This window comes from Lissotriton vulgaris, chromosome 5 (assembly GCF_964263255.1).
Source record: "Lissotriton vulgaris chromosome 5, aLisVul1.2, whole genome shotgun sequence".
Taxonomy (NCBI): domain Eukaryota; kingdom Metazoa; phylum Chordata; class Amphibia; order Caudata; family Salamandridae; genus Lissotriton; species Lissotriton vulgaris.
Window position 1 is genome coordinate 973909703 of NC_141693.1, and position 23908 is coordinate 973933610.

The 23908-nt window shown below is 46.5% G+C and overlaps 2 protein-coding genes across 2 annotated transcripts in view; one reads left to right on the forward strand and one right to left on the reverse strand.

Moving 5' to 3' along the window:
- Positions 1-23908, reverse strand: part of DOCK1 (dedicator of cytokinesis 1) — a 1358032-nt gene that overhangs the window by 593192 nt on the left and 740932 nt on the right. The gene's annotated exons all lie outside the window — the stretch shown is intronic.
- Positions 17687-23908, forward strand: part of INSYN2A (inhibitory synaptic factor 2A) — a 148332-nt gene continuing 142110 nt past the window's right edge. The window contains exon 1 of the mRNA XM_086922570.1: positions 17687-17820. The gene's annotated coding sequence lies outside the window, so the exon portion shown is untranslated. The remainder of the gene's footprint in view (positions 17821-23908) is intronic.

Consider the following 23908-nt stretch of genomic DNA (forward strand, 5'->3'; position numbering starts at 1 on the left):
GATTGCGTGGAGTATAACACGAGTGAAAGGTTTAATACAACCATGTGCAGCCCATGGTTGTAAGAGAAACACCTAAACTGGTTCAACAAGAGGTGGTACTAGATATTCTAGGGCCTGTCACCTGCAGAACCAGTCGTTCATATGTCCTTGTTTTGATTGACATGTTTTCAAGGTAGCCGGAGATACAAATTACAGAGAACCTTGAGACCAAGGATGTAATCGGATTTCTAGATAGCATTTTAAGCACGGAAGGACAGCCTGAGTGTATGTTAAAAGACAATTGGATCAAGCTTGCCCCTAAGGAGATGGAGGTTTTCTTACTGAAGAAAGGGATGAAGAACAAGAGGTGCTCTTTCGATCATCCCGAAACCAACGGCATGGTGGAGAGGTTCAATAGGGTGTTGAAAGAATCCATCGAAATTGCAAAATTACCAAGTAAGGATTAAAAGGCAGATATTTTGGAGCAAGTGAGATTATGCAGACTTACTCCGCACTCTGTCACTGGCAAAGAGCCTTTTGACTTGTTCAGAGGCAGGAGGCCCAACACTCATGTTCCCAACGTAGATGAGGAATAGGCTTAAAAGTGATAATTCAGAGTATGAGTGATGGTAAACAACGTTTATGATGCATGCCATTACAACGCAAGTCGTTACAACGACGACTTGTTACATCGCATGCCATTACAACGCAAGTCGTTACAACCACTTGCTCTAGGAGGCGGAAGTTATTGGATTTGTTGGATTTTCAATCCAACACCTTCCCTACTGTTGCACACACTTGAGTTGGAATAGTAAATGATACTATTCCAAACTCCAGGACCCCCCCTAAAGAAAGTCATTGTAACGACTTGCGTTGTAATGGCATGCGATGTAACAACGTGTCATTGTAATGGCATGCGTTGTAAATGCACGCGTTGTAACGAGTGCTATTCATGAGTGGTAGATGGATGCTCAGGCATCTAAGATGTTGAAGCGTAAGAGAAATTTTGACGTGAAACATGCCACTTAAAAACCTAAAGTGAGAGTGGGCAACATTATGAGGGTAAACTACCCACAGAAGTATGGGTCTTCTAAGTTTTCGTCCCCTTTTAAAGTAGTTATTTCAGAATGCTGTTAAACTGGATGATAACCGCATCTGGAATTTAAATAGAATTCCGATGGTTCATTCCGATTCACAAAGTCACAGGGGTGCGCTGTGAGGAGCTCGGATGAAGAGCCGACTGTGAGGAGCGACTGTGTTAGAATAAAAATCGTGAGATGTTAGGTTTTGCTTTGAATCTATTCTGATGTGATATCTACACAAGTATAAGCAAGATTTTTTTTTTAATTTTCTTTTCATTAATATTTTATTGGGGGGAAGATGTGTGGTATCCTGTTTAACAGTGTTTATTATGTTGTATATATTCAGAATGCTTTCCCCTGGGTATTCTGAGAAGGTTAGAATGCTTATGGGCTTTAGAACGGTTTGGGAGTCAGTTAACTGGTGGCTTTCAATGTGGATGTTACTTTTCTGTATGCAAAATAACTTCTAATAAAGGAAACTATCTTCATACTACTTTGGAGGTGTTTGTACTTCTACACAAGGCAAGCTGCCTTATTCACTCCAAATCATTGGACAGGAGTGTGTCTGTTTACCCACCTTCAGTGAAACTAACCACAACCAGTATTGAGGCTGGCTTTCTTTCCTGATAAAGGACTGAACAACTTTAACCCCTTCGATGCTGATGACGAGCTCAGCTCGTCATCAGCCACGGGGGCGTGTGCGGATGACGAGCTCAGCTCGTCATCTAATGCGGCTTTTACAAAAAAGCCGCGTAGCGGAAAAATAACCGCCACAGCAATGCGGTTAATGTCCCTATTCAACAATATCTCCATTTAGTGGGTGGTGGTAGTTTTCATACCTTGATCAAGCAAGGTCTCTCTTTTGTCTTCAGTACAAAGAAATTCTGGAACGGGCTAGAACAAGGGGCTGCACTTGATAAAGACATTGCTCTACATAGATAAGTATCAAGTGATTTCTATTGGAAACATCGTTAACAATGATGGCAAAAGCACAAATGCCTTTACAGCAAAGGCTTTAGAATGAAACAGTCTTTACCACAACCGTTGTTACAACAAAACGTTTTGCCAGTCCAGTATGTCTTTACCACGAATGCATTTACAATTAATTTCGTTGTAAAGGCATGAATGGTAAAGGCATATCCGTGGCAAAAAAAATACATGCAAATGTAAGTCTTTTGAAGGTAAGTATTCGGGTAGAAATGGGATTTTGGGTGGCAAGGGTGGGTTTAGGACGTGTATGGATTTTTGGGTGGCAAGGGTATTTTTAGCATTTAGGGTGAGTAAAGGTTTTGGGATGGCAATGGCAATTTTATGGTTTAGGGAGGGTATAGGTTTTTGGGCGGCAAGGGTATTTTTAAGGTTTAGGGTGGGTATGGGTTTTTAGGTGGTAAGGGTAACTTTGAGGTTTAGGGTCTGTATGAGGTTTGAGCTGGCAGAGGTATGTTTAGAGTTTAGTGTGGGTATAGATTTTGGGACGGCGGGGGTAAATTTAGGAATTAGGGTGGGTATGGGTTTTTGGGTGGTAAAGATAATATTAGGGTTGAGGGTGGGTATGGGTTTTGGGATGGTAATGGAATTTTTAAGGTGTAGGGTGGGTATGGGTTTTGGGGTGCAAGGGTATTTTTAGGGTTAAGGGTGGGTATGGGTTTTTAGGTGGTAAGGGTAATTTTAAGATTTAGGTTGGGTATGGGTTTTGGGATGGCAAGGGTATTTTTAGGGTCTCAGTGGGTTTGGGTTTTTTGGGTGGTAGGGGTAATTTTAAGGTTTAGGGCGGGTATTCTTTTTTGGGTGGTAAGGGTAATTTTAGGGTGGGTATGGTTTTTTGGTTGGTATGGGTAATTTAAGAGTGATAGATAGATAGATAGATAGATAGATAGATAGATAGATAGATAGATAGATAGATAGATAGATAGATAGATAGATAGATAGATAGATAGATCTAAAGCAAAAGAATTGCAGAGTCTCCCAGCCGCTTAGCTGCGGCGAGGATGCTACGGGTAGCGAGCCCCTCTATACACCAGAATTCCAGTCCTCAAACAAGTTCCCCCTGTCTTTCCCATTTGGCAGATACATCGTTCCAACCATTATAGTTTGAATGGCTCAGAGCAGTCAGGCTAAACTAAAAAGGCAATGTATAAAGGATTTGTGCACAGATACAGTAAACACAGTGAAAACACCACAAAAGTAATCCACACCAGTATAGAAAAGTAGCCAATATTTATCTGAGTAAAACAAGACCAAAACAGTAACAATCCAACATACACAAGTAAACATATGAATTCCTCACTATTAAATGCAGTTCTATTACTTAGAAACACAATAGCTCCAGCTGGGGCTATAACGATGTGCTTGACGAAGTCGAACCTTAAAGTTCGGGACTGACTGCGATGGAGCATGGGCCGGCTATGGAGTTGTACAGACCCCAGTTACATACAGTACCTTGGAAATAATGACTAAACAAAGATGCAGAGAGGTGCCAAGGAGGTGAGGCATCACTGAGGCCAGTGTGGTGTTGATTCCTTGCTGTTGGTGCAGGTCGTTGGCACATCAGTGCACAGGGCGGTGCGTTGCGCAATGGAAATGAGGGGCATTGAAGCAAGTGAGGCAGTGGTTCCTAAGACAATGCAGACTTATTGATCCGTTGATGCCCAGGACATTGCAAGGCACAGGGGAGATGATGCGGCGTTGCTGGCGAGGGGTCGGTTCCACTGGCAGTGCAGGGTTGATGAAGCGTCGAGAGTCAAACCATGAGGTGGTGTCGATGTCACTGGGCCACAGGTGCTGCGGCGGAGTTGGGCATCACGGACTTTGGTGACACCGTGCTTGAGACTCACGCTGTGGCAAATCTTTGGAGGCCCTGCAATGGTGTCACTGCCTGCGGTGCAAGTCTTGGTTGTTGCATTGTGTGGGGACCACAGCTCCAGTGCAGGGCATACCTTAGGGGTGCCTTACATGTAATAAAAGGGAAGGTCGACATGGCAGTAAAAACTGTGCACACAGGCTATGTAATGGAAGATTTGAGAGAGGTTTGAATGGCTACTCATGTGGGTGGCACAACCAGTGCTACAGGCCCAGGGCACAAACCGCACCCTTTACTAGGGTAAATCAAATGCGTCAATCATGGAGCAACCATATGCCATACATTTTAGACACAGAGCACAAGCACTTTAGCACACGTCAGCAATAGTAAAGCGCCCAGTGTCCTAAACCCAGCAAAAACGAAGCTCAGCACTCAGTCAAAAACAGGAGGCCAGAAGTAAAAAGGCAGGGGAAACCATGCCAAAAGATGCCAGGCCTAACACTATATATACAGCCATGTACAGAACCAGAGAAACCTCTTCCAGTCGTCTGTTATTTAGCCCTTTTAAGATTAAGACAATACAACTCCTATACTGCAATGTTCTGGTTTAAATGGCAGATCAGGAATCCGAATCTGTTGTCTCCAACGTTATGGACGCTATATGATACTAGACAAATGCCTTAATAGATTACACCTTCTACAAAGTAATGTCCATGTCTACTGAAGAACTAATAGGAGAACCTGCTCATTTCAACCTGCCAGTCAGCCTCCCCCGTTCAGCCAGATTCTTCAGGTGTCAGATACACTGTGCTGAGCTACTGGCAATATGGAGATAAAAGGTGTACCGTTCATATTTTCTGAAGCTCTGTCCCAGCAACTAAACACTATAACTCCCAAGATGCATTTTCTAGCACCGCTGTACTCCCTGCGCCTTTGAGACCGAGGCTATGTCCCACTTTATACCAACAAATAGGGCTCAAGGAGGGGGCTCTTGCCTCAAGGAAACGAGAATATAGGCTTACATTCACTTGCTGTGGGTTTTGGATTTTCTAAGTTTAAAAAAGAACGCGTAAGGTTTCTTCCTGGGGTTTGCATAAAGACCAGTGAGGATGCCCTGCAGATGTTCGATGAGATGTTTCTCCCGTGCCAGTGCCCCCTTGTGCCCTTTCTCCGTGGCACAATGTGCCTGTTTTCAGACCAAAGAAAATCAAAAAGACTGCGCTTTTTACCTGTCCTTTGTGTCACTGCGATGTTCACTCTGGAAGCCTTGGAGCTTCTGCATCCCACCGACTGGAGAAGGCCGCTCTTAACTATCGCTTCTCTATTGTTTGGATTGGTGCATCTGATAGACTTGAGAGCAGGACTTTAAGTGGGCCGGGTCCTGCACCGGCAGTTCTAAAAAGGAGGTGCTGAGACGGTCCCCATCAGGCTCTCCATTTTTGCCTGCACTCTCAGGGTGGAAAACTGCTTTTTTTTTTTACTCTGCAGCAGTGCCACCCTTCACTGCCTCTTTTGTGACTTCGATGAAACTCCTTATAGTTCTTTCACAGTCTCATCATTTCAGAACTGAAGCATTTTCAATATTATATACAACAAAGTCATAGTTGTTGCTTATTTACCGTAGGCAACTAACAACTATTGACAAAGCCCATAGTACTGGTTTGTAGTAGGTATAATGTTGCTTGTATTCTATATTTGGATGCAATGACAGAAACAGCAAAATACCAGTAGGGAGGCACACTATGCTAAGCACAGATTTTTAACTTCTGTGTTTTCAAGCCACGCCCTTAATTACATTGGCCACGCCCCTTTGAGAGACCCCCCTCCCCGACTGATTTCATCCCACTTAAAGCCCTGCTTGAGAGGACCTACTGCTTTCCACTACCAACCACTGTCGATTCCATGTGCAAACACTAAGCGGTCTGCATTCCTATTTTGAAAACGGCACACTTTAATACGGCGGTCGCCAGCCACCAGCCCAGTAGTCCTTATTGCGTGTGCCTTGTTTCTCTGCGATTCTAGATTACTATTAGCACAGTTTAGAAAGCATACCTCACTCTGCTGTTTACTGGTAACGATCTTCTCAATTTTTCTCATGGATCAGGTTTCCCTACTTAGTCGACGCTACAGCAGTTTCAGTTCTCTATATGGTAACTTTTATTCGTTTTGCATGTTTTTGTGGTATTGCTTGTGCACTAGACCCTGATATTAGCCTTGCCCTATATGTCACACTTGAGTTAGTGAAGCACCACTGCATAGAAAACGCTGTGGTAACATTTTAGCCTACTTCTTGTTGCTGGTTAGCTACCATGGAGCAAGCCCAGCTTTTCCTAGCTGTGTTCTATCTAAAAATGGCAGCATCTAAGGTACGTGCACTCCACTCCCCCCATCCTTCCTGGTTGACCTCTCAATCCCACTCACTACTCTTTGAGGCAGGTCACTATAAAGACATTCAATATTATCTGCTAATGTAATAGTTTCCATCCAGGTCTCCAAATTATGCAAGTAAACTTCTTCCAGCTTGTTCCAAAGATGGCTGTCCGTATGCTCACTTTGATGGAAAGATGAAATACTTCTTACCCCCATCCACTGACAGCCTACACCATTGCTTTACAGATCCATGTTTAAGGCCCACTTATTCATCCATAGAACATTTTAAATCAAGGCCCGCTTTGCTCTCAAATAATTTAACCAATATTTATTTTGGATATATTCTGTGCTCCGGAGACTGCTGCTGGCTGCAGATCTCGAACTGTAAATTTAGTAAAGGGAGAGATGCTTTCTCCGTGCCAGAATATGGACCTCCACCTGACACAGGCTCAAATGCCACCAGTGCTCCATCAGAGTTCAACCTCCAGCATGCAAGGAATACAAAACCTACTAGAGCAGCCGCAGACTAAATCCATTGGTCTGCAGCAAAGGTTCCTTTACATCATTCGCAACAGAATCATTATTTTGTGTGGAATCCATCTAACACCCGCTTGATTGCTTCCATTAAAGGTTTCATACCATGACCCTTTGGCGGGACTGGGAGTGTGGGGGAGGGGGATAATAACAATTTCCTTTTTTATTTTACAAATTTAAGGCACAGGCAAAAAAGAATAGTATGCCATATACATACAAGTTTCACTAGGACATATTTAGGCTTACAACATGTCCTTTTACAAGATTTTTTTGACCAACTTTAACACTCATTACCTCATCGTCCCTCCCTCGCTTCCCTTCCTTACGAAATTGAGGCATCCCTGCCTCACCAGACACCCGTACCCACGTGATTTGTCACGTGGGGACTATATATAGCCCCCAGCCCCCTCATACCTCCTGTTTTTTTCTGTCTCACCACTGTGAGACGCGCGTCCCACGCGCTGGCCGTTCTGCGGAGCTGCGGTCATTTTCTCTATGTTGAGGGCTTCTCCCTCACTTGCTATCGCCATCCTGGGTCTGGCGGCGCCGACCTGGTGTATGCGAGCCTTCCCCACCGCATTGGTGTTTTTGCGGTGCACTGTCAGGATCCGCCCATCTCCTCGCCAGAAGGGTAGATCAAGAAGAAGGTACAAGCTAAGAAACCCTTGCTGGAAAACCTCATTGCGATTGCTAGTGGCAGCGTTGCGGAGGTCCGCCATCTTGGGAATGCGGAAGTAATTCCGTTTCCTGCGTGGCGGTTTACTTTGCAGTTGATCCTAGAGCGTCTGTATTTCGCGCACGCGCGCAATTCGTGCTGCGCACTTCAACTGAAGAATTTACCGGAGAAGAGTGTTTTCCTCACGCTCTCTTCAGAGAAAGTTTTCTTTCGACCAGAGTTTAGTCAGACAAGGCTTCCGAACTGAAACCTTAAGGAAAGTAACAAGTTACGTTTGGGTAGAATGAAAAAAGACATTTCCTAATTCGCCTTTTTTCCCTCAGTAACCTTGCGACCTGGAAGTATCACGACGTCGGAGTCAAGAGAAGTTGCCGTGAGGAGGAGTCGGAGTTTTGGGAATACTTCAGTCAAGAGAAGTTCCCTCAAAGACTTTCAAGTAAGCGTAGCAATTTTGGGTTATTCAAGAGAAGTCTCAAGGCAATGAACTAAAGACGCAGTGGACTCACTTTGGCAAGGAAGCTGAAGAGCTTTTGCGTCTAGAGCCTATCAGAGACTGTTTGTGGAGAAACTTTGATCAAAAACTTTGAAGCTTCAGAGTATGCCAAGATAGTAAGACTTGTTTTGAAAAGACTTGCTCCTCATGGAGTTTTCGGAAAAATCCCAGTTAAAAGACATTTGCAATTCTGAGTTTAAGATTTTGAGTATCACAGGTCAGAGTGTGTTTGAAGCATCGAATCTAGTCAAGAAAATTCCAAAGACCATAGAGTGTTCTTCCAGTGAACCAGTAGTAACACTTCAGACATTACCTATAAGAGAGTGGCAATCTTCCTAGTCTGTTTGGGTAAGGCATAGAGTTCATAGAAGATAATTTAGAACTGAGTAACTTAAAATGTTAAGTAGAGAGGGCTAAAGAATTGTCTTTTCCTTTTCAGCGAGTCCAATCTGAGGGCTTCCAAAGCAGACCAGTCGAGGAAGAAGTCTCTCTTGTTTTGTCTGTCCACTTCCCCTTTCCCTGGCGGGTTAGGACTAGAGACTGTAATATCTAAGCGGTCTCTGGTCTTGGCTTGAGGGGGACTGAGGAATAAGCTTCTGTTCCTGAGGGGGCCGAACCAGTGTATCCTTTACGGTTCTGACATGCACTTCTCGGCGGCTGGGCGGTCGGGTTCCGGGTGACGGAGTCACCGGCCCTGAGTGGCTGGGGCTGTGGTTCCGGTTCGGATGGCCGGATTGGAGGCGGCGGCTGGCGGATGTGCAGTAGCTTCTCGGCTGGCTGTTTCCGATGCTCCTATGTGGTAGGGGCCTCGTTTGAGGTCGTTTTTTATACTTTTTAATGTTTTTGATGATTGGTTTCATTGTCTGTGAGGCTTCTTTATTGGTTGCCTCGTGTATCCTTTGATTCTATTGGTTTTCTCCCGGCTGGGGCTGTGTTACACATTATTTAAGGGCTTGCCTCGGCTTTCTGCCCTGTCAGTTTCACTATGGCTAAACGGACTTCGAAGCGCTTGAGGGTTTTGTCCTCCTCTGATGAGGATGGTGAGGTGCCTGTCCCGGCTCGTAGGACCAGGTCCCAGGGTCCGGTGGATTCTTCTGCCCTCTTGTCTGCTTCTGAGGTGCAGTCCATGATTGAGGCTGCTGTGTCTCATGCTTTGGAGGCGAGGGGTGCTAAGCCACGGCGCAGGTGTTCTCGTGTTGCGGGGGGTCCGGTGGACTCTCCCTCTGAGGACTCGTCTTCTTCTTCTTCGGACTCTGCCATGCCTTCTACATCTTCGGGGAAGTTTGTGCGTAGGGAGGAGGTGCCTGCTATTCTCCAGCACATCAGGGAGAACTTGGGGTTTTCTCCTTTTGCTGCTCCCATGGGGTCCGAGGACATTTTTCCCCAATATGTTAAGCCTCCTGAACTCTCTATGCCCTTTCATGGCCGCATCAAAGACTTGATTTCGGGGGAATGGCGGGACCTTGAGCGCTCCTCTGTTCCTCGCTTTTTGCAGAAGCTTTATTCCTTGGAGGAGGGGGAGGTCTCTCTTCCTCACTCTGTGAAGGTGGATGCCATGTTGGCCACTCTTATTGGGCGCACTTCTATTAATCCTGAGGATTGTTCGCCTTCGGATGCCACGGATAAAAAGGTGGATGGTGCGCTGAAGAAGGCCTTTTCCGCAGGGAATTTGTCTTTACGTGCTGGTATCTACTCGGCGTATGCGGCGCAGTCTTTGGTGTCTGACTTTGGCAAGCTGGCCACGGCTGTTCAGGAGGAGTCGGACTGCTCTGGCTTGCTTCTCCACATGGACAGCAGGCTAAGCTCTTGGCTGACGTCTCTTCAGATGTTCTCCGCTCTGTGGCCATGACCTCTGGCTCCTTGGTTTTGGCTCGTCGGAACTTATGGATGCGTGACTGGAAGGCTGATTCTTCGGAGAAGTCCTCACTCCTTAAGATTCCCTTTGATGGCAAGTTGCTCTTTGGTGACCAGCTGGATAGTATGGTCACTAAGGCATTCAAGGACCGTAAGCATGCTCTGCCTTACAAGGGCAAGGCGTCTACCTCTGGTTCTCGCCGTTTTTGGAATCCTGCTCCTTCCTCCTCTGCATCTTTTCAGTCTTCCCGCCAGTCCTCCAGGATCTTTTCTACTCGTCAATGCCATTTCAGGCCCAGGAAATCTTCGGCCTTGCCTGGTCCCAAGCTTCCGGCGGATACCTTCAAGAGGAAGTCCTGACGTCGACTGTGTTTCGCACTCGGGTCCTGTGGGCGGGAGGCTGATGTCTTTCCTGGACGCTTGGCAGCTGGATGTAAGGGATCGCTGGGCATTGACTATTGTCAGGAGAGGCTATCTTATCGACTTTGTCGCCGTTCCGCCCGGTTGGGGCACCATCCTTACTCCTATCCCCAAGTCTCCGTCCAAGAGGGAGGCTCTACTGGAAGGGGTTCGGGATCTTCTGTCAAAGAAGGCGATCGTTCCGGTCCCGCTGGCGCAGCGAGGTCTTGGATGTTATTCCATTTTGTTTCTGCTCCAGAAGGTGTCAGGGGGATTCCGGCCGGTTCTGGACCTGAAGAGGGTGAATGGTTGGGTTCGGACCGTTCACTTCAAGATGGTGACTTTGCAGTCCATCATTCCGTTGGTGGGGGTCCGGGACTTCATGACGTCTATCGATTTACAGGACGCCTACCTTCACGTTCCTGTGGCTCGGTCTCATCAGCAGTTTCTTCGCTTTGCAGTTGGCGGCTTCCACTTCCAGTTTGCGGTTTTGCCATTCGGGCTGAAGTCCGCCCCTCGGGTCTTCACCAAGCTCTTGGCCCCCTTGGTGGCCCTGGTCCACTGTCAGGGGATATTTTTACATCCTTATCTGGACGACTGGCTGGTTCATGCTCCCTCTTTCCAGTTGACTGTCGATCACACAGACTTGGTGCTGGCCGTTTTGAGGGGGCACGGCTTTCTTGTCAATCTGGGCAAGCCGTTCCTTGTTCCTTCCCAGGATCGTCTCATCATTGGGGCCAGGTTTCGGACAGATTTGGGAGTGGTCACTCTGCCCGAGGCTCGGGTGGTCAAGATTCAGTCTCACATCCTGTCTCTGCTGTCCGGTCCAGTGCAGGTGGCGGCACGTTGACTGCAGGTTCAGGTGGATATGGCTGCCACGGTGTTTCTGGTTCCTTGGGCCAGATTTCATTTGCACACACTGTTGGCTCATGTTCTGGCGCATTGGTCTCCCCATTGCCTTCCCCTCTCTTCTCCGATCCCGGTTTCCCCTCAGATCAGATCTTCTCTGGGTTGGTGGCTGGTTCGGGGTCATTGCTGAAGGGTGTCTCTCTCTCTCTCTCCTCCGGCTCCGGTTGTGGTGACGACCGATGCCAGCCTCTCGGGTTGGGGGGCCTGGCTGGGGGTTCATCAGTCCAGGGGCTTCTGGTCTCCCGCTCAGAGCAGGATGTCATCGAACTGGAGGGAGTTGGAGGCTGTCTGTTTGGCTCTGTTGGCCTTCTCCCAGTTTCTGCTGGGTTCCGTGGTCCTGGTCAGGACGGACAACGTCACGGCCATGGCTTACGTCAACAGGCAGGGGGGGACGAGGTCCTCTTCTCTGGCCCTTGTGGCGAGGCGGTTGTTTGTTTGGGCGGAATCTCATCTGTTGGCTCTCTCGGCGATCCATATTCGGGGGGTGTCCAATTCCCGGGCGGATGCCCTCAGCAGGGCCATTCCGTCGTCTGTGGATTTCTGCCTTCGTCGGGAGTTGTTTGTGGCTCTGACGTTGCGTTGGGGTGTTCCGGTGGTGGACCTCTTTGCGGATGTGGGAAATGCCTTGGTGTCCCGGTTTGTCTCCCGCTGTCGGGAGTGGTCGGCCTGGGCGGTGGATGCTCTCTCTTGCCCTTGTCCCCGCGGGCTTCTGTATGCGTTTCCTCCTTTCCCCCTTCTTCTCCGCTTCCTGCTGAGGGTCCGGTCCTCGGGGGCTTCTGTGATTCTGGTGGCTCCGGCGTGGCCTCGTGCCTCCTGGTTTCCTCTCCTGGTGGAGTTGAGGTCGGAGGTGGAGTGGTTGCTGCCTCTGTCTCCTCCCCCTTTGGTCTTCCCGGCGTTTCAACAGGATGTTCTGGGCCGGATGCGCTTGGCGGCTTGGAGGTTGAACGCCTAGGTCTTCTGCGACAAGGGGTTCCGGCTGGTTTGACCTCTACTCTGCAGGCGGCTAGACGCGCTTCGACCAACAAGTCTTACCTACGGCACTGGCGTTCTTTCAGTCGGTGGTGTCTTGTCAAAGGTTTGGACCCCTCTTCCTCTTCTTTGTTTGAGGTGATGCTGTTTCTTCAGGAGGGTGCTTCCTTGGGCTTGAAGGTGTCTTCCCTTCGTTTGCAGTGGGCTGCGATTAGGGCGTTTAGGAGCTCTTGTGGCAATCTCTCGGATTCTGAGGGGTTGGTCAGTCACCTTTTTAAGGGTTTGAGTAACGTTCTTCCTGCCCCTTGGCGGCATTTTCCGACCTGGGATCTTTCTCTGGTCTTGGACGTCTTGATGTCATCTCCCTTTGAGCCGTTGGTTTCTGTGGATCTGCGCCTGTTGTCCTTCAAGACTTTCTTTTTGGTGGCCATTTCATCTGCTCGCCGCCTGAGTGAACTGGGTGCTCTTTCTTCCAAACACCCTTTTTGTCGGGTTTTTGATGACAGGATCGTGTTGCGAATATTCTTTCCTTTCGTCCTAAGGTGGACTCTCAATTCCACAGGGATCAGGAGTTGGTTCTTCCTTCCTTTTTTGGTTCCCCGTCCTCGGAGTCTGAGGTGCGGCTTCACTCTTTGGATGTTAGGAGGGCTCTCCTGGTCTATTTGGAGCGGGTCGCTCCTTTCCGTCTCTCAGATTCCCTTTTTGTTAATTTTGGTCCTGTGAATAGGGGTTTGCTTCCTTCTACTCCTTCCTTGAGTCGTTGGGTTCGTTCTCTGATTTCTTTGGCGTACAAAGAGGGGGGCACCTTTCTCCTTTGGGGGTTCAGGGTTGTTCCACTCGCTCCATGGCTGCTTCCTGTGCGGAGGTCCAAGGGGCTTCCATTTCAGAGATCTGCCGGGCTGCCACCTGGGCTTCCCCGCTGACCGTTGCCTCTCATTACAGGATTGGCCAGGAGGTTGACTGTGCTGATGTGTTTGGACACAGGGTTCTTTCGACTATGATTCCTGAATAGTGATTTTTCCCCTGGTCTTCTGTGTTTTTTAATAAACCTGTTTTTTGCATACCTTCTTTGGTTGTCCTGTTTGGCTTTGTACATCTCAATTTCGTAAGGAAGGGAAGCGAGGGAGGGACGATGAGGTAATGCTTCAATTACTTACCGGTAATTGCATTACTCTGAGTCCTACTCCCTCGCTTCCCTTACTTACATCCCTCCCTCCCTCCCTGATGGTCCAGGCCAACCTTTTGGTATGGTTTCGATCTGTGTGGTATTACAGGAGGTATGAGGGGGCTGGGGCTATATATAGTCCCCACATGACAAATCACGTGGGTACGGGTGTCTGGTGAGGCAGGGATGCCTCAATTTCGTAAGTAAGGGAAGCGAGGGAGTAGGACTCAGAGTAATGCAATTACCGGTAAGTAATTGAAGCATTACCTGCTTCTATTAAAGAGCTTAAGGAGCTTAGCAGGGTTATTTCCCTCACACGCATGACCACAACCAGCCTTGGGAAGGGCGGGGGGGGGGGTCACACAAAGGCACATTCACCAGTCACAAGTGGCTAATGATTCACTCTTCACTTATAACTCGTCTTCAAACTTATCTTTGGCCTCCTTTCCTGAAACCATCAATGGATGCCATGAGGACAGGTATGAGTCAAGAAGGACCCTTGCAGCAATATGTATGGTTCCGCTGTCCACAATGGATGTGTATCCACAGTGATCCTGGACTGTCCAACTCTATAAACAAGATGTTTGTTCCCCTCAGGATAGAAGACATGACAATCCATGCAGCACCTGCACCTCGTATAACTGTCCACGCACCTCTTATTGAAGATATTAAATATGTGTGTTGTTGGTTCACCAATGGCCATTAAATGCCTCCCTTTTTTTATAATTTCTCTTAGTGATCTAATGTGAGATTTGAGAAGCCAATAGAACACTTTCTTAAGAATGTCCAGCAGACGGAGAGTATGTGCAACTTCAATTTGTTGCTCTTTCTTGGGAAAACGGCAGGGCCACCAATACTAAATAATCTCAAAGTTCAGGCAGTCGTCCTTCTCAACAGAATTAACAGTCTGTGATAAAGATCTCAGCTATATGTTGTGGAACATATCGAAATAAGAGAAAATTTGCTACCGACACAAGCAAAAAATAGAAAATAGGACAAGTCAGTGAAGAAGTCTTTTCCTTTCTGAAAAGGTAGAAGAACACAACTTTTGCCCAGTGTGGAACTGGGAAAAGACAAAGCCCACTGCTCTTTAGTGGTCAAACGTACATGGCTCAGTTCTTCACATGCTACATATGAAACAAAAAGCCAACCAAATGAGTAACGTCAAAACTTGGATGTGTTCCACAAAACTCTTTTTCGCCCTATTCCTTCTGCAGAACTAAGCAGAATATAGGCAAGCCAAAGATATTAGCAAAAACTAATGAAAACAAAATGCAAGTCATGGAAGCCAAAAAGAAAATAGATTTTATTTTGTCAGACGAGAACTAGGTCTAAAAATGTGTGCTGCCAAAGGAAGTATTTAGAAAAAGGGCTGTCTTGTGATGAAAACATCCAAATGCGGGTCTGTGACGTCAGAAAGACTGACCATCTAAGGGCCTGATTACGAGTGCCCAAGTAAATTGCGCTGCCTAAACAAACGCCGATTTGTACAGGGGTTGCAAGTAAAATATGCGCAAAGTTTACTGCAGTGGAGTGCGCCATCCATTAAATGTCAGCATGTCAAAACTGCCATAATTTAAAGAGTGCCAAAAAAACTATAAAATAAAGGGTTGTGTCCGATTGTCAAGCAAATCTCAGCACGAGCAATATCTATCGAACAACTGGGGGTCAGAATGTATCCGCTGCGATAAGCATCCCATACACTCATGGGCACATGGATGAGGCCCTATGTAGGGAAAAAAGATCTCCAGGCCATGCAAGAACCACTTGGATGCAGCTCAGATTTACTCCAGGGGGGCAGCACTCACAGTCACAGCCAGGGCACAAGTCCTAAAAGAAGTAGTGGGGGGACGCTGACGTCACAACAGCAAGTGACGTCACAAAAGGTGGCTTGCACCATCACTAATTGCCTCCCCTCGCTCACCCCTTAGATGCAATTGCATCAGAGAAGCCAGCGCATGAGCAGCGTTCTGAATGGGCTCCGATCTCGCCCCACAGAGGCCATAGAGTGAATGTGCGGCTCCATTTGCTCCAGTTATCGAGCTCCCGGTCAAATAAGTGGGTGGACGCTGTCCACCCGCGTGGTACTCCGACTCGAGCCCTGGTCACATCACTAGTCATGCTCAGTGTTGCTGCTGGACTTGAGCAGCCTTGTGAATGCCTCTAAACAGGACAGTTGCCTCTATTACTAAGCTTAGCTTGCTGGCTGACAAGAGCATCTCCGGGAAGAGAATGTAAAAAGGGGGAATCAATGCTTTCATTAAATGTGCTCTACATCCTTCACCAAAGTCAGCAGGCACATCTGACGAGCAGCTATCAGGAAAGCGAAGCGTGAGATTCCTTGAGGGGTGGATGCATACATTGAGCTGCAGGTATGAAATCAAGGGATGCATCCACAAGGTTCACTGAGAAGGAGTGAGGGCCTTGCAGTCTGCTGATGCCTGTCTGGATTTCAGTTCGCACCAGTGCAGGTTCCATTCCATCAAGGAGGGGGTCTGTCGAAGAGCCAGGTTTTGAGGTTTCTTGCGAAGATGGGGAGCGATGTTTTCTGTCTGAGGTGGAGCGGAAGGGCGTTCCATGCTTTGGCCGCGAGGAAGGAGAAGGAGCGGCCTCCCGATCTGGTCTTTCTGCTGCGGGGGACCTCGACGTAGGAGAGCTGGGCTGATCGTAGGGTCCTTTGGGGTGCGTGGAATTTGAGCTGGCTGTTCAGGTATGCTGGTCCGGTGCCGTGGAGGGCCTTGTGTGCATGGGTGAGCATCTTAAAGGTGATTCTCGCCTCGACGGGGAGCCAGTGGAGTGTGCGCAGGTGCTGGGAGATGTGGCAGTGTTTTGGCAGGTTGAGGACCAGTCTTGCGGCGGCGTTCTGGATGTTCTGTAGCTTGCGGATGAGGTTTTTGTTTATTCCGGCGTAGAGTGCGTTGCCGAAGTCGAGTCTGCTGGTGACCAGGGCGTGAGTGACTGTCTTTCGGTGTTCGAGGGGGATCCATTTGAAGGTCTTACGAAGGAGGCGGAGGGTGTGGAAGCAGGAAGATGAGACAGAGTTGATCTGGCAGTCCATTTTGAGCATGGTCTTTCCGGGACCACTTCCAAATCACTTTGTTATGTCTCTGGTTACTAAAATGTTGGCCAATGCATCATGGGGCTAGAATGAATCTGTTAAACACTCACCAATGTGGATATACCACCACCAATGATGGAGTCTACCAATCAGAATGTGCACAAGGGTAGTGACGTGATTAGAGTTGGACTCCACATCACTGCTAAAAAAAAGAAAAACAAAACGCGAGCTCAGCTAGCACAGGGGACAAGACGCACACAGTGTGAACCTGTTCTAACACATTTCCTAGAGCGAGACTACTGGTGATGGGACTGTCATCGTCACGCACGCGCCCAAAGAAGTAACCCCCATCCTGCCTCCGTGCGAGACAAGTATTCTCATGGAATGACTCCCTCTGAATATGCCAGCAGTTATTCAGTAAAAAAATGTTTATATGCATGTGTGTGTTGTCGCATTCGCATAGCGCGAACCTCGCCAAAAGGCAGCATGATAATTAGCAGAATAGCTTGCGAAACTATTGCGGGATCTGCATAGACACCCAGCCAGAGTTTTGAAGGGATTACTAAGAAACGGGAGGGGAAGGGATCCCCGCGGCGGACTGCTCTGGTGATTGGATTGGCTGGACCTTGCCACAGTGCAATCCAACCCGGCGATAAGCACCTGCAGAGAGCATTTTCGCGTGGAGCCCACCAGCGTAAAAAAAAGGTCTCCAGCATTGGAGCTATTGGAGGAGGAATTCTGTCGGCATTACCCTGGACTGGGAGACTGCCGTGGAAGCGCGAGAGCAGCAAAGGCATCCATCGCACGTTTGAAGCGGATAACTTTTTTTGAGAGAAAAATACCAAATAGTATTTTGGATTCCCGATGTATTCACGTTCATCTTGTATGTTGCCTTGAGCAGAAAGATTTCCTGTCGTGGTTGCGGAACTGTTAGTCAGCCACACGAGCGCGAATGACCGGAAATGCGCGTAGGCTGACAGAAACGGATTCCAGCACGAAACGATGGGCACGGTGTGCATTATGGCCGTGCAGGCCCGATGTGGGGGAACATAGGATGCCCTTCTTTATGCCACCTGCAATTACAATATCGCCGGAGCCCTCGTGGGACCAGATCACAGGGCTCAAAGTGATCATTTAAACGGAGCGTTTCCCAAAACCATGGAAAAGATAAACAGTTTGTCCGCTCCGTTTTAGAGTAACCACTAGGTGGCGCGCCCTCCCTTGGTAATGAAGACAGCAGCGAATTGCGGTCTGGATTTCGTGCAGTTTGTGAGGTGACTTCGTGGTGTAAGCAGCTATTGTATTAGTGCTCAAACCGTACCTCTGGGTTTTTCAAATACACCAAGTTCCTACTGTCTAAGACTTCAGCAGTGCCCGGACTCCGGAAGTCGAGGAGACTGCGGGTGAAATCTTGCATCAGATGCCCCACAACGGCGGATCGTGTACCGGCGAGCTTGCAGGCGAGAAGGGAGAGCGATGCATCGCAAGGGAACTTCGCACGCATTTAATTGGTATTTCTGAGGCGAGATAAGGTAAGCTTTCGGCAGGGGCGCGTGTGGAGGTGCGATTAATGCATACTTGTGCAGTGGCATGATCTGACCCTCCATGAAAGCTTTCTGCTTAATCCTCGTTGTAGATGCTTATTGGAAAGTCAGAGTGTCAATCAACTGGTTGGCTGTATTCGTGCTATGTACCTGGGACAGATGCGCACTGGTGTCCTGCAACTTTGATGACAGACCCGTGACACGGCGGAAAAACACCTCACTGCGCGCGCTGGTGACATGCATGCAGGTATCGAGGAAGACACCGCAGCGTCGTCCGAAATACTATTCACCAAGCGAACCCAAAAGAACCCAGCGCGCATTACAAATACAAGGTCAAGGCAAAATATGTCAGCCTGGTCCTTTACGAGACGAAGAGACCCGAGCTCGGCCTTGTTACTTCTGAGTAAGTGAACGCACCAGCTCGCGATGTGATGAAAGGTGCACGTCCTGCTTGTACCGAAAAACGCAGGACAAACCTGAACATTAAATGTGTTGCTCAAACCTGAACTCAAGGCTTTGTATTTGATAAACGTGAAATATGTCATCTTCCTGCCTAAGCATTTAAATAAAAAAATGGCATGCAGATTGATTGGAGTGCGTGACTCGAGCAGCCCAGGTCGGTATGATAAAAGTGCAATCTCAGATGCTGCGTGGAGTTGCCTGTTTGTGCCAAGGAGGTGTGGGGTGAAGTGGGGGAGGGGGCTGGGGATGGGGTTCCCGGTCTGCCTTTTGGGCATTCTCTATTGCATGACCTTAAACATTCTATGAGGTTTCCTTTAAACCGACTGTATTGAAGAATAACCTTTTTTCGAACAATCGATTCGATAAGAAGCACATATAGGCAGCGGGCAACCTGCGGGCTCTGGATAAACAATTTAATAACAATATTATGAGGAGAAATCACCTGCAGGACACATTGACTCTTGCAGGCGGCTGTCCTGCGGGAGCCGGGGCTCCGACCACTGACTGAACTGGAATGCCTGGGCATTGGGACTGGATGGACCACCACAATGCCAAGACTTCGCCATCATCCCAGGACAGAATAAAAACTCACTGGAAGCTAGAGGCAGTAAGTTCCGGGAATGACCACATTTCCCCTTTTTGGTATTAATAATGAACAGCCCAACACTGCAGCCACAGCATAGCAATAAAATCACCCCTTGACTGCGAGCAGCAGCATAACCTTGATTTATTTCAGGAGCTGTCTTTCGGCCAGCGATGGCTCCCCTTCGTCTTCACAGGCAGCCAGGAGCGCAGTGTGCACCCCCGCCAACAGCTGGACCCGAGCGGGAAGTCAAAACAAGCCCGAATTCCTCTCAAAGTACAGAGTGACACCGGACTCTTTTAATAACGTGTATTATTTTTATTTTTTATTACTTAATTCAGACCTGGCGACTGGCCTTTCTCCAACCAAGCACGGTTATCAGGAGGCACACGATTACTGAGGTGCTCATCGCTGGAACACACAACCCCTGCTCGGTTGAATGACCGGTTTAATTGCCGGGCATGTCATTAATAACTGTATTACCATTCACAGTCAAGCGACTGTCTCTTCGGCGACAGAGCATAGTAAATATGTGGGTTGCAAGTGAGGCGTCCCTGCTACCGCATGGTATGTCCGCTGTGCCCAAAAGAAGGCCATTTCACTATTAGTGCAAATAAAGGGCTTCGGTCTTTTTTTTACATCAATCTGAGGTAGACTGTGCACTTCCACAGGAATTGCACCTTTAAAATACAAAACACGCTTCAGAGAGTTCCCTTTACCCGCTGGGAATAAGCACATAAGCCTTGAGAGCTCGCAGGGGTATTTTGCTCATATGCTGTCCCAGGCAGAACACCCATCCCCCAACAAAAAAGCAGGATTATTTATTTATTTATGGCACTAAGAAATGATTTAAGATGAAGCAGCCGAGCGACTTTGCACAACAAGTCTGCACGGAAAGGTGCAAGTTATTTATCGCGCCAAGGGGGTGGCAGTTTTAAAAGGCCCCACAATCCGCTCCGAGTTCCTCATTAAGCTAACAAGCATCTGGGCTCGCCTCTGTGTTGAGCGGCTTAACTGTTTCATTGGCAAGTAGAATTCATTTGCCAAAGCGCTGTGTAAAATGGAAGGTGCAGTATCGTGAATTTCATTCAGCGCATGGTACATTAAAAAATATTAACTCAACTGATGCAATTTTAAATGTAAAAACTGAGATTGAATGCGTGCAACTGGCGAAGGCATTCCATTGGCTAACCGTAAGCGCTAGTGGTGGATTGTGGATTATTAGTATTTGATGTCTAAAGTGAACAAAATTAACGTCTGTACAGCTAATGGCTCTTATTCTGGCCACGTGACAAATATCCAAAAGTATACCATGACGCGTCATTTCCAAGTGGCTTCTGAATTGCCCAATGAGACGTTGAAACGCAATGAAAATGGTTCAGGTGCCAGATGTGCGCCCAAAGATGAGCGTAGACTTCGAACAGCCCTTGAGAGGGGCAGAGCAGTTCCACAGCCAGCCGTTGGGAGCCATGCTGAAGGCAGGCAGATCAGAGCATCAAAGGAATTATGCAACCCTCAGGCAAAATGATGCATTCTGTCCCCGCGTGGCAATGCGCATCTGGCTACCATCATCACTGAAACAGGCTCGACCCAAGGGTCTGTCCTCTAGTACTCAACATGTTCACTTACACTTGACCTCCAGCGAGGAGGGCGTTCACGTGGTGCTAAACAATGACACACTTAAAAAACTGCACGTCACCTTTCCGAAGCATTCCATCCTATGACATCCATACGGGCATGAAAAGGACGAGGTTAAGTTTCTGACTGCAAAACCAGGAGACAATATGTTCTATGCCAGGATTTCCATTAAAAAAATAGAGCAATGTTGGGCAGGTGACTATAAACCTGTGCCATAGTTTGCACAGCTGATATAAAAATAAAAATTAAAACTGGTTGTGCAGGCACACATACTGCACATGCGATTTATATATATAAACTGAACAGGCTATGAAACATGAATTTAAGTGAAGGCTGTTGGTTCAAATAGTGTATGACCATCTGGGTCTGTCTGTCTTTTTATTAACAAATACACATACAATAATGCGGTTTTAATATGACCTTGGTCACTAAGCCATCAAAACGTGCAGCCAAAGAAGGACAACTGATGCAGTTTAACGACAGTGAGTCTTATCCACTGGTGCATGGTCTGAAGCTGTGTGTCAGAAGGGCATTTTATGGATAAAATGCTGTCCAACCTAGCCTGTGCCCACAAAAAGGACATCTATGCAAAAGCCTCACAATCGCATGCGTTATAAATGTGCTGATATGTTTATAGTGCTCCATTCCATTTTTGAATTGGTCAAGAAATGTTGTTGGAAAGGGTATATAATATTCTTATCGAATTATCACAAGACATCATATAGATCTAGCACGTTATGACGTTCATTATTTAGTAAACTTTGTGTGTGACCTCACAGTGATGTAGATATGAGATAGAAGCATGTTGTAACAAAGTACAGCCCATCACTGTATACCTTACAATGAATTTTGAAGATCAAATCAATACTAAGAAAGCGAGGCTAGGTATGAGGCAAATCCTTCTTAGAAAACAAACTATGTTATGTCATCTTTTGGTATTCAGCATTGATCAATACACCTTGCTCCTCTCTCACCTGGTCAGTTTATAAACAGCCAAACAAAATGTTACCATAGAGGGTTCAATTGACTTTTGGTACATTAATTCCTGCAAGCTCTAATTATATCCAACACAGAGTTTCCCAGTACAGTTAATTGTAAAAATGAATTGGTTGATGCCCTAGTTTGTACTGCCAATACATTAGGCACAACAAAAAATGTGGATTTGAATGTGGTGCAACTGAAAATTGGGCGTATACTTTGTCCGAACATGCAGGATATGCGTTAAGATAAATACAACAGAATTTTCTATAAAAATGCAATAAAACACAACAGATGTGCAAAAGGTAGACTGCTTTTCAAAATTGGATCAGAGTTCTTAGTTACAGAGCAGTCCTTTGACGTAGAAGTCATTCTGTCATTTATTGAAGCTATATTTGAATACATGTGCGTCAATTACATCATAATAGTCTTGGGAAGTTGACATGAATCTTAACGATCCATACTTCTACTCGGATTATCCAATGAAGAAAAGAGTTACAAGGCACTATACTATAAATGTCAGACTGAAAATAACTGCTCATCTCACTGGTATTACTGTGGTGGAGTCTAGTTTTACAGCATGTTCATCCAATAACTGTATCATATATGGAAGACTATGGCTTCCAATGCTCATGGGGGACCAATGGGACGCTGTGTGAAAGGAGGTGGTCTTGCTTTGTAGCATAGAGTCAGACTAACTATGAGAATTTACAGAATTTTTAATCCGGATCCACGGGGTGTAAAAGGTATGGAATCATTGGGATGTATAGTACAAATATCATTACGATGATCACCAAAGAGAAGCACATCTGCTAAAGTCTTCTGAGTAAAACTGTTACTTCTTCAGGTTAGAATCTTGTAGAGAGTGCAGAGCCAAAACAATGGGGCAATTCAGATCATTTGTGAGAGTTGCAAAACACAAGACAAAGTAGATTTATCTCAGATTGGATGTCAACTAGGAACCTGTAACTTTGATACAAAGAGGTATATACACTATTAGTATAAAATGTCTGAGATACATTTTGTATTTCATAACAGGAAGTGAATTCATATCCAGGAAGGTATTTATTTAATGGGGTTAATGAAAGTAGTATGACATATTTGGGTAAGACATAAGATTTAAAGGTGGGGAAAACATGGCGGAAGTCATAGATGCTTTTGCGGCAGGAATTAGCGAGGACAGGATTCCTTGCAAGAAGTAATAATGATCACAAGATCCCAAACTGACTGAGTACTTTGATGGAGGTTGAGTTTAGAAAGGACAAGGTGAACAGGAGAAAGCAATGTTTATGCTTTAATCTGTGAATATTTTGCGATAGCAAGATTAATTTAAGATATTGCCTTTGTTACAGGAGATGTTGTCCACATTTGGAGGGAAACGTTTACAACATACTCTATGAAAAGGAAGTCGACAATGTGCTCAGTTGGATGTTTGGTGTAACAGGTGTCAACTGGAATGATGTCTGCTATGTTGAGTTGCTTTTAAGATATGCATTGCGATTAAACCAAGAACTACATTTCCTTTAAATAATTTGAAGCATTATTCAAAAACTATTCTGACTAAACTCCTGTAACATGGTCTAAAAGAAAAACCTCAAAAACAATTCAGAGTTCTGGCTAGTGCAAGCTCTTTCTAATTGTATGTAATATAAGAGGGTGTCCACGGATAGCCACTTCGGTGCTTTTCTTGGCTCACCCCTATAAAACTGCTGACCTAACGACCACATACTTCCCCAGTAGTAACGAACATGAAAAAGGACAAAAGCACTTTTTAAAGTGTTCAATGTACCATTTTCAGAATTGCTTGTGGCCATACACCTGTTCATTTAGGCAACGTCAACCCAAATAAGGCACGTAGAAAGCTGAGCCTAAACATTATTTCAAATATGCCACTTCCATTTATTTATCACTTTTCTGTATTACTGATGTAAAGTGGCAAACTGGTGCCATAAAATGAAGATTGGAGGGGGGGGGGGTTGTTGGATTAGGGTTTCTTCATGGTTTCCTTTTGTCTGTACCACTCTCCATTTTCATTGATTTACTTGTGTAAAAGTCAAAGTCATAATGATGTATGCTTATTATGCAGAAGTTTCTGGGTTACAGAGCTCTGCCTCTTATGTGCTATTTGACGAATAAAATCAGTTAAAAAAAATGGAGATTGGTGTATAAAACACTGAAACCGAATGGCTTGCAACTCACTTCCATGTAGGTTGGATCGAGTTAAATAGGGATTTAAGGAAAGATAATCAAATTATGTCAGTCTGTCATCTCCCAGATGCCTGCTGACTGTGAAATCACAGCAGGGCATCTGGCTAAATATTTGATGTCTTTCCATGTGAGTTGGCACACTAAATATTTAGGAATAACTGTACATGACAGAAAAATCACAAAATACTAACAAACACTTTAAAACGC